Here is an 8810-nt window from a genome sequence, read left to right as displayed (position 1 = left end):
TCTAAAGACAGACTTAAAAGCCTCAACCGTTTCAACACCGCTTTTGGATTTTAAAGGTACGGCCCAGGCTTTTCTGCTAAAGCAATCTATTACGGTTAATATGTATTTGTACTCGTCGTTGTACTGACTCAAAGAACGCATGTCGTTCAAATCCGCCTGATATTGATCTCCTATGTTAGTTACAACCACCTTGTTTCTTTTAAACTTTCTAAAAACTCTCTTATGTAGAGTGTACGCGTCTTTTCCCTTTAACCAATCTAGTACCTGTTTCTTACTAATACCCTTTAATTTCACTGCTAAATATAATTTTTCAGCACCCCCGAAACTGGCAGGGTGGGAAGGGTTAGAGTAGATACCTTCTAAAATTTTGGAGATTTTACGTACGCTACCCATTTCGGAGACTCAGTTTTAAGTTTTTTAGCTGCTGTCTTAAGACTTTCCTCAGATTTAAGTTTTTTAGCTGCTGCCTCAAGACTATTCTCAGATTTAAGTTTTTTAGCTGCTACCTTGACACTAACTTTGGGAGCTCTAGTTCTTTTTATTTTAATTTGTTGGGGTATTGTATACGAAGTTAGAGGGGAAAAACTAGAAAGTAGGTTTGTAAATGCGTAAAAACCTCTAGGTTTTGGGTCTTTGTTAGAGGAAGGCTTGACAAATTCTAAAGCTATATCTCTAATACTCGAGCCGGGTATTAATGAATCATTAACTATAACTTCTCCACTATCTGTCCACCTAAGCTTTTCAGGGTTAGTTGAAATCTGATCAACGATACTATGTACATGCCCTATATATTTAAGGGGGATATCGTCTAACCAAGCCAAGTTAAAATAGTTGGATGTTGGTTGGGGGACCGTGGGTATAGGTTGCCTAGCGATATTATGTAAATAATTATATCTCTGTACAGTCTGTTCGTATAAGCGCCATTTTGAAGCTTCGTCTAAATCTTTACGAGCTAAAATAACATTCATTTCATTGTCCAATTCCAAAACTACTTGTTGTTGGGGGTGGGGAAAGGGGTCGCTTTTAAAGGTAGAGTTAGGGACAAGGACCATTTTCTGAGCGTACTGCATATTTTACTGACTACCTCCTGTTATAGCGCCGATAATAGAGGAAACTAGAGGGAAAAGGAAAGAAAAGAAACTACCACCTTCCTGAACTAATATATCACGTTTTGTTTTCCAAGATATTCTCTTATTAGCAATTTTTCTAAGTTTTGCGGAATGCCTAGCTAATCTAGCTTTTTGATTTTTATTTAATTTAACGTTACCGTGTAAAGTATTTTCAACACACTCTGCGATTGCGTCGATTAAGGGCTTCTTGGCGTTACGTAAAATGATTCTACGATGTTTTCGAGGGGATTTGGCAATAACGGAGAGCAAATTTCTTTGTGACCGAACGGCATAAGGCATAGTGACTAAATGAAGAGAAGGCTAAACACCCATCTACTATTATAATTATTTGGGGATGTAAACTTCGCAAGGGTTGTCGGGAAATATTCCTGTCCTAAGTCTATGATTCTCGGGGCATCTTTGGTGTAGATCGAATAATAAATATCCGAAAGGTAAACTAGTAGCGTCACGGTAGGCGTCGACAGCGAAACGCCATTTATCGGCAAACATTTGTCTAGCTATTATTGAACTTTGCAATTTGTCTCTAGGAGATTTCATAAGTATAAGATAATGAGCGTTCAAAGAAATATCTCTAGAGTCTTTGGATCGATGGAATACGTTTTGGACGATATAAATCACGCTCAAGTTGCGATGATGCGTTCCCTTGGTAAAAAGAGACCCAACTTCTCCTTTGTTCTCGGTCATCAAGTCATCGATGATTAAAAGGCAAGGCTTACCGCCGGTAGTTCTGATAAATTTGGCATACCTTGTTTGAAAACCACAAATTTTCTCAAACTTTCGAAAAAAGGTTGCCATTCACCGTAGAACCAATGTATTTCGCTTATATTAGGGGAAAACATGGCTTCCCTGTTCTCTAATATTTTTAAAACTAATTGAGTTTTCCCACTTTGAGACGGGCCTGCTATCACCATGTTAAAAGGATGGTAGAAAGGATACATGACCTTACACTTTGACTTTCAACGAACTAATGAGATAAATATTGTAAAGTGTTTGTATATATATATTCTACAGGGCCGGTAGGCCCTTGTAGATATGACGTGACACCCTTCCGTAATGTTAAAAGAAAATTCACAGTTTTTAGGGTTAGCGTCCCATAGAAAAAGCATTAAAAAATTTTCGGTTTTTTAAGGCAATTGTGGCAGGCCATACGGAAAAAGTATAGCGAAGTTAGTTTTCGGAATACTTCTAAATTAACAAGCATTTCTTAAATGGGAAACTTACGTGTTTCGATTTTTAATTAATGAATTCTAATTTTTGTAATTTAACTAATTAAGATAGTACGTCAAAAAATTACTTTTGGGTCAGAAGTCAGCCTAACCTTATAGCGCGCTTAAACCTATTTCTTCATTTCGTTCTCGTTGACAACTAGAAAGGCCTAGGTTTGTGGGTGCTAACAAGTTACGTTGACAAATTTCAAATGTTGGGTTTCTTGCTGATTTTCCTAATTTCTTAGCAGTAGACCCTAACCAATTACTTTGGTATTTCATCCGAGCTTGAGCACCTTTATATGTATTTTCTAATTAACTGTAGCACCCTTAATAGGAAATACGTCGTTATCAGGTCGAATTTTCGTCTAGAAAAGTAATTCAGGTAAATAATTACAGTTAGAGGTTTTTATATCATTTAAAGTAAGCTTTTCGACGTTCTTTACGGCCAAGGCTTAAGTTTTAGTTTGTCTATGTAATATAGAGTTTATAGTGTCTTTCCTTTTAAAGATTATAAGAAAGCTTATTTCCAGCACTGTTTTGGATTGGAAATTTGGAATTACAAAAATACGCAGTCTGCTTCGATTCATGCTACAAATCCTAACCCTAGGGCCTAGGTTACCGTTTTACGCTACGTAACTTAATACTGTATTCATCATGACTGTTTGTTGGCGCTTCAACATTCTCATTTGAGGACAGGTATACTCGGTTTCATTATTTGTTAATCTCACTAAAATGCTACTAATTGTGAAGGTGTGTGCTATCATTCCTGAAACTAAACCAATGTAGAGGACCAGATTATTCGTTAAAACAATTTTGATCCTATTGAATCAGTCATACTGTGATGTTAGTCATGTTACGTTATCATTTTATAAACTATTTGTTACCAACAGTGGATTGTTTAATTCATAAGTAACAGTGGTACTGGTTAATCCAGGAGGATAGTGTCGTTATATAATTTAATTAGTGAAATAATTTTCAGGTTTACAACACAGATTCTCTCAACGTAACCACGTTAGAAACGGAGGGTTACGTTGTTTGCTATTTCCACAGTCCACATTGCCGTTTCTTTATTGGTTTAAATTGCTATGAATTGTATAGGTATTTGATTTAATTACTGGTATTCAAGCTAAACTATAGAATAACATCATTCATTAACATATTGTATAGATAATCTTTACCACAAACCTAGCACAGGATAAAAATTGAACGCAATGTGTTGGAAATAATCAAAAACTCCTCTAAACATTAGAATTAAGGTGAATTAATTGTTGAAAGTCATTTTATAAGCTTAATGAGCACTGACGACAAGTTAATTTCAACGTAATTAAGTATAATTAACGTGAAATTTAACCCCAAATATACATTTTTTGGATGAAAACTCCGATAACTCTTAAATGATGTTCTTGATTAAGATTGTATCTACCCAAGCCGTTGGTAAAGCCCCATGTTTTCTCTTTCACACTCAATCTAATTTAAATTATCTCCAAAGTACCTTAATAGGCGCAAAATTCAAAAGTTTAGCGTAAAATGAGAATCGAAAACTCCACTAAAAATTGCAATTAAGGTGATGCATACATTTAAACTCATTTTATAACCTAAATGTACACTGCCAAAACACAATCCTACGTTAATTTTAACTCAATTTAATATAATTAACGTGAAATTAAACCAAAATATACATTTTTGGATAAAAGCTCAAATAACTTTTAAATAAACTGTTTAATTATGATTAAAACTACCCAAGCCATTGGTAAAGCCCAATATTTTCTATTTCACACTTAAGTTAATTTAAATTATCTTTAAAGTACATTAATTGCCGCGAAATTCAAAAGTTTAGGGTACCACAATGATGAATATATGGCAAAAATATTAAACTGCACTAAACATTGCAATTAGGGTAAAAAATTCAAATACATTTTAAGCTTAATCCACTCTCACGAACCACGCTCAAATTAAGATTAAAACCTCACAAGTTTTTCGTACAGCCACAGTAGTTTCCTATTTCACTTTCAAATTAATTTAAATGATCATTAAAATATATCAAAAGCGCATACTACTTGTATTATAAACTAAATCCACACTAGATTAACAAGATAAGCCGTTAAATTAAACTCGATCAAGTGTAATTAATGTGAAATTAACCCAAAATACGAATGTTTTGGGTAAATTCATGGATACCTTATAATTAAACTAACAAATTAAAATTAAAACTACACTTATCTTTCACCCAGCCTCCACTTTCCTGTTTAATTCTTACGATTAATTAAATTGTCATTTAAAAGCATTTTTCCCCATTTTGAAAAGAGAGCCATTGAAAAGGAGCGATATTTAAAAGTTTTGGGGCAAAATAGTGATTGTTCCGCAAGAGTCAAACAGTCACGCCTCTAAAGTTTGCAGCTAGGGAGAATTTCTTGTTCAAACTCGTTTAATAAACAGAAATAAGACTAGTAAAAGAAGATAAGCCGTTAATTTCAACTTAATAACCATATTTAACGTGAAATTAATCGAAAACAATACGTTTTTTGGGTAACTTTAGATAAATCTTAACTGAAATAATAAAATAAGATCAAACTACGCGAGTTGTTCTTTCAGCCTAAATGTTTTCCTATTTAACACTAAAATTAATTACATTATCACTATAATACATTAATGGGCTCCAAATACAAAATTTTAGGGTAAGGAATGTGTCAAAATGAAACTTTTCCATTTAAATTTTAATTAGGCCTGTGCGAGTCCAGTTTTTTAGGGTTCGAGTCGAGTCTCGAGTCCTTAAAAAAGCTCTCATAGAATCTCGAGTCGAGTCTTTTAATTGGTATCGAGTCCTCGAGTCCTTAAGTCAGCTTAAGAACTAGGTTTCAAGTCCAGTGTCGAGTCCTGATAATTTATGGCAAGTATAATAATATAATATAATTTATGGCAAGTATAATTTAGTATGACATCTCCCGTTGGCAGTATTGGTGGTTTTACATATAGGAAGCTGTTGGTCTGATCTCGACAACACTGTCCATATTTCAAATACCGTCGTTTTTAAACTTCTTTAATAAATAAAGTACAACATTATTTGCTTATCGAAATCAATGTTTTTGAATATAAGTTAAATGTAATTAACGATACTTAAGTACTTCTTTAAGCAATTAGAAATAGATCAACCCCAAATGTATGACGGTAAAGCAAAAATAAAATTATTCAAATTTTAATTACAAAAAGACTGAAGTGACAGATATTATAAAAAAACGTCTTGGTTTGGACCAAGGCCGAAAAAACAAACGATATGTGTGAGGTTTATCATTTGACTGAAGTTTCAGATATTGCAATTGTTTTAGTTATTTTTATCCATTTAATCCTTAATCAATATTAAATTCAATCAAATGATTTTACTGTTAATCGATCTAGTCCCTCTAAATTAATTGAAAAAATTACATATCTACGCTTTTTCAAGAACAATTACATTTTCCGAAAACATTTTATCATGAAATTAATTATTTTGAAGGGATTTCGTGTCGTTGCTCACTAACTTGTAAGCACCTTGACGGCCATAGTTTTAATTGTTGCTGGCTTAACAAATTTTCAAGTTTGCACCAAAAAAGTTTAAATCTGTAGTAAGTTTCTGAGAAGACTGATTTTAGAGAAAATATGATAAAGAACTTTTTTTCTCAAACTAATGTCGTCTTCTTGAGACAAAGCAACAATGCTTATCCTGTGTGGTTTCGTTTAGTAGGTGGCTCTCTGTAGCACAGGAAAAATATGATATCGGCAATATCGGTATAAATATAACCAGCAGTAAGATAAGGGACTAGAATTAAAGTGCCCTAGCATTGGTAATAGAGCCTAGCACTAGTGAACAAATTTGACGATTTTATGCCGCTTCCATCACCAAGTGAAGAGTTTGGTTACCTCGTTACTTCTAGTCCCTTATCTTACTTCTGATATAACCGAAGGTAAGGGTAAAGATTACATAAAAAGAAATACTTCTCAGTACCAATGACTTGTTATATTCATTTCATGCGGAAATAATATGGGTATACACATTATTCATTAACAGTTATGCGAAGGTCACACTTTACTCCGACCCCTCTTCCTCTATTTTCCCAATATAAAAATTTTTAAAAGCACCAGTGGTTCAAGTGTATGGGTCATCTGAGCCGTCGCAACACACTCAGCCAATAATACCATATAGTTCGAAACCTTTTCACATTAGTGACTCTCCGGACTTGCCCGCCAACCTTAATAACCTAAAACTATAAAACATTCCTGTACATGAATGATTATGGTTGTGGCTTGTCACTCACTAGCGCCTGAAGGACCGATCACTCAGTGTAATTTGTGTACATTTGTAAGTGAGTAGACCATTTTAGAAATTACATACAGAGAAACTAAAACACAAGGGTGATGCCGCCATTGGGGTCTTCTTTCTCTCGCCTAGAAGCACCGCTATAGGCAGAGCGAATTGACTCCGTCTGGCGGTGACCCTTGGTGCGAGGGATAATACCCCAATGGTGGCCTCGCCCCTGTGTGTTTTCCGAAATGGTCTTTAAGCGTGCTAAAATGATTACGCGTAATACGTAACCGGTGTACAAGTAGCGCCAACAATGTAGAAAGGGGTGGTTAAATTTTTACATTTTCCTTTCGAATTATGTCAAAGTTCGCTTGCTCTTTTTAGAAAGTCAATAGAATATTTCAAATATTCTATGTTGATAGCTCAACACGTACTCCCTTCAAAATAATTAATTTCATGATAAAATGTTTTCGGAAAATGTAATTGTTCTTGAAAAAGCGTAGATATGTAATTTTTTCAATTAATTTAGAGGGACTAGATCGATTAACAGTAAAATCATTTGATTGAATTTAATATTGATTAAGGATTAAATGGATAAAAATAACTAAAACAATTGCAATATCTGAAACTTCAGTCAAATGATAAACCTCACACATATCGTTTGTTTTTTCGGCCTTGGTCCAAACCAAGACGTTTTTTTATAATATATAGAAGAGATCGACACGAAAATGAACAATTGCAATTTCGAAAATACATGGGATATTTAAGGAAGCATTGACGAAAAAATTAGTTAATCACAGGACATTTCACCGAGACGAAAATGACTAATTGATAATATTGATCAAAAAACAATATGGCTAGACTTTATATACATGCCGACTAGATAAATAAATACATAAATAAATATCACCGGGACTGACTAGATAAATAAATAAATAAATAAATAAAAAAGAAGAGACCCCTCACAGAAACAGATACTGTCGAATGTGCTCAAACTCGATAACCGTAAGGTAGCGTGCGGAAATCTTCAATCAATCTGACCTTATCCACCACAGTTCTGTAAACCTTGGACTGGTCGACACTTATAACAGTGTGATCAGCTTTTCGGCGTATTTGCTTGGGGATTGGTACTTGGATTGGTTCCGCCGGCGGTTCGTAAATGCCTATAAGCCCCATTAACCTATCCATGTTAACCAAATCTTTGGTGGTATGGTTAAGTCGGAACCCCTTAACCTTCATCTCGACGGCTGTCGATCCGGTATCAGGGTTCACAACTCGGTATGCGTAGTTCTTACATCCACCACTCGCATATTCTTCGATGTAGGCCGCGGGTCCGTACTTTTCAAGCTCATTGGTCATTTCACCGTGGAAATTCCCAGTTTCGATTTCTACGCCCCCTGGTGTGTAAACGTACAGTATCGAATCAGTGTCTGTATATAAAACAGACTCACCCAAGCGGTCTAAGTAGGAATAAAGCTTAATCCGAGCCATGGCAGTGGTGTAGGCTGCGATCGGAACACTGACATTTTTATTAATTGGGTCAATCTCGTTGATATAACACCACTTAGCAACGCAAATGTCGTCGCTAACTGGTATCAACGTCTTGACCTCAATTGCTGGGTCATAGAACAAGTTAAAGAACTTCTGTGGATCATCGAAGACTTCTACCTTGTCAAGGCGAGTCCTCTCACCAAATTTGCTCCAAAACGAATTCAAACACAGTTTGGCGATGGTACGCTTGCCAGCGTTCTTCTCGATACAGCTAGGATCAAGTTTTACCCCTTCCTTTTCGTAGTACTCGGCTACGTATTGATCTTTCTGCGCTTGGGTTACTACGTCAGAAGGCCAGCCGCTACTTTCCTGTTTTAGCTTCAGAAAGCAGTTGACGTAATTGTTAAAAAGCCCGCCTGATTTAGTTACGGGGTCGTACTGAGATATTTTGTACGACCAGACTTCGTGGGTTTTAACAACCACGTAACCCTTTCTAACCGCTAAATGGACTTCGTCCGCCACAAAGTCCCGCTAATAACTCTTTCCTCGTCGGAATGTGTGCAGTCCCCTTGATATTTGCTTTCAGCGCGCAGCTGACACAGGGCAAAGCACAATTTCCCCCCGATCTTTTGGGGTAAAACAGGGTGGAAGAGGTTACGAGGGGGGAGGATATCCAGTTTAATAAAACCTTCAATCTCATTAATG

General features: G+C 35.6%; 1 long non-coding RNA gene across 1 annotated transcript; it reads left to right on the top strand.

The window, feature by feature from the left end:
• Window positions 1-2518: 2518 nt before the first annotated feature.
• Window positions 2519-4912, top strand: LOC149644232 (uncharacterized). The gene is made up of 4 exons (XR_016372001.1): window positions 2519-2720; window positions 2869-3034; window positions 3318-3436; window positions 3506-4912. It is a non-coding gene; the product is annotated as an uncharacterized LOC149644232 (long non-coding RNA).
• The last annotated feature ends 3898 nt before the right edge of the window (window positions 4913-8810 follow it).

The sequence above is a fragment of the Phalangium opilio genome, unplaced genomic scaffold (assembly GCF_054372755.1).
Source record: "Phalangium opilio isolate 3A_F unplaced genomic scaffold, DU_Popi_V2 ptg000090l_1, whole genome shotgun sequence".
Lineage (NCBI taxonomy): Eukaryota > Metazoa > Arthropoda > Arachnida > Opiliones > Phalangiidae > Phalangium > Phalangium opilio.
Note: the sequence above shows the minus strand (reverse complement) of the source record. Positions and strands in the feature narration are given on the sequence as shown.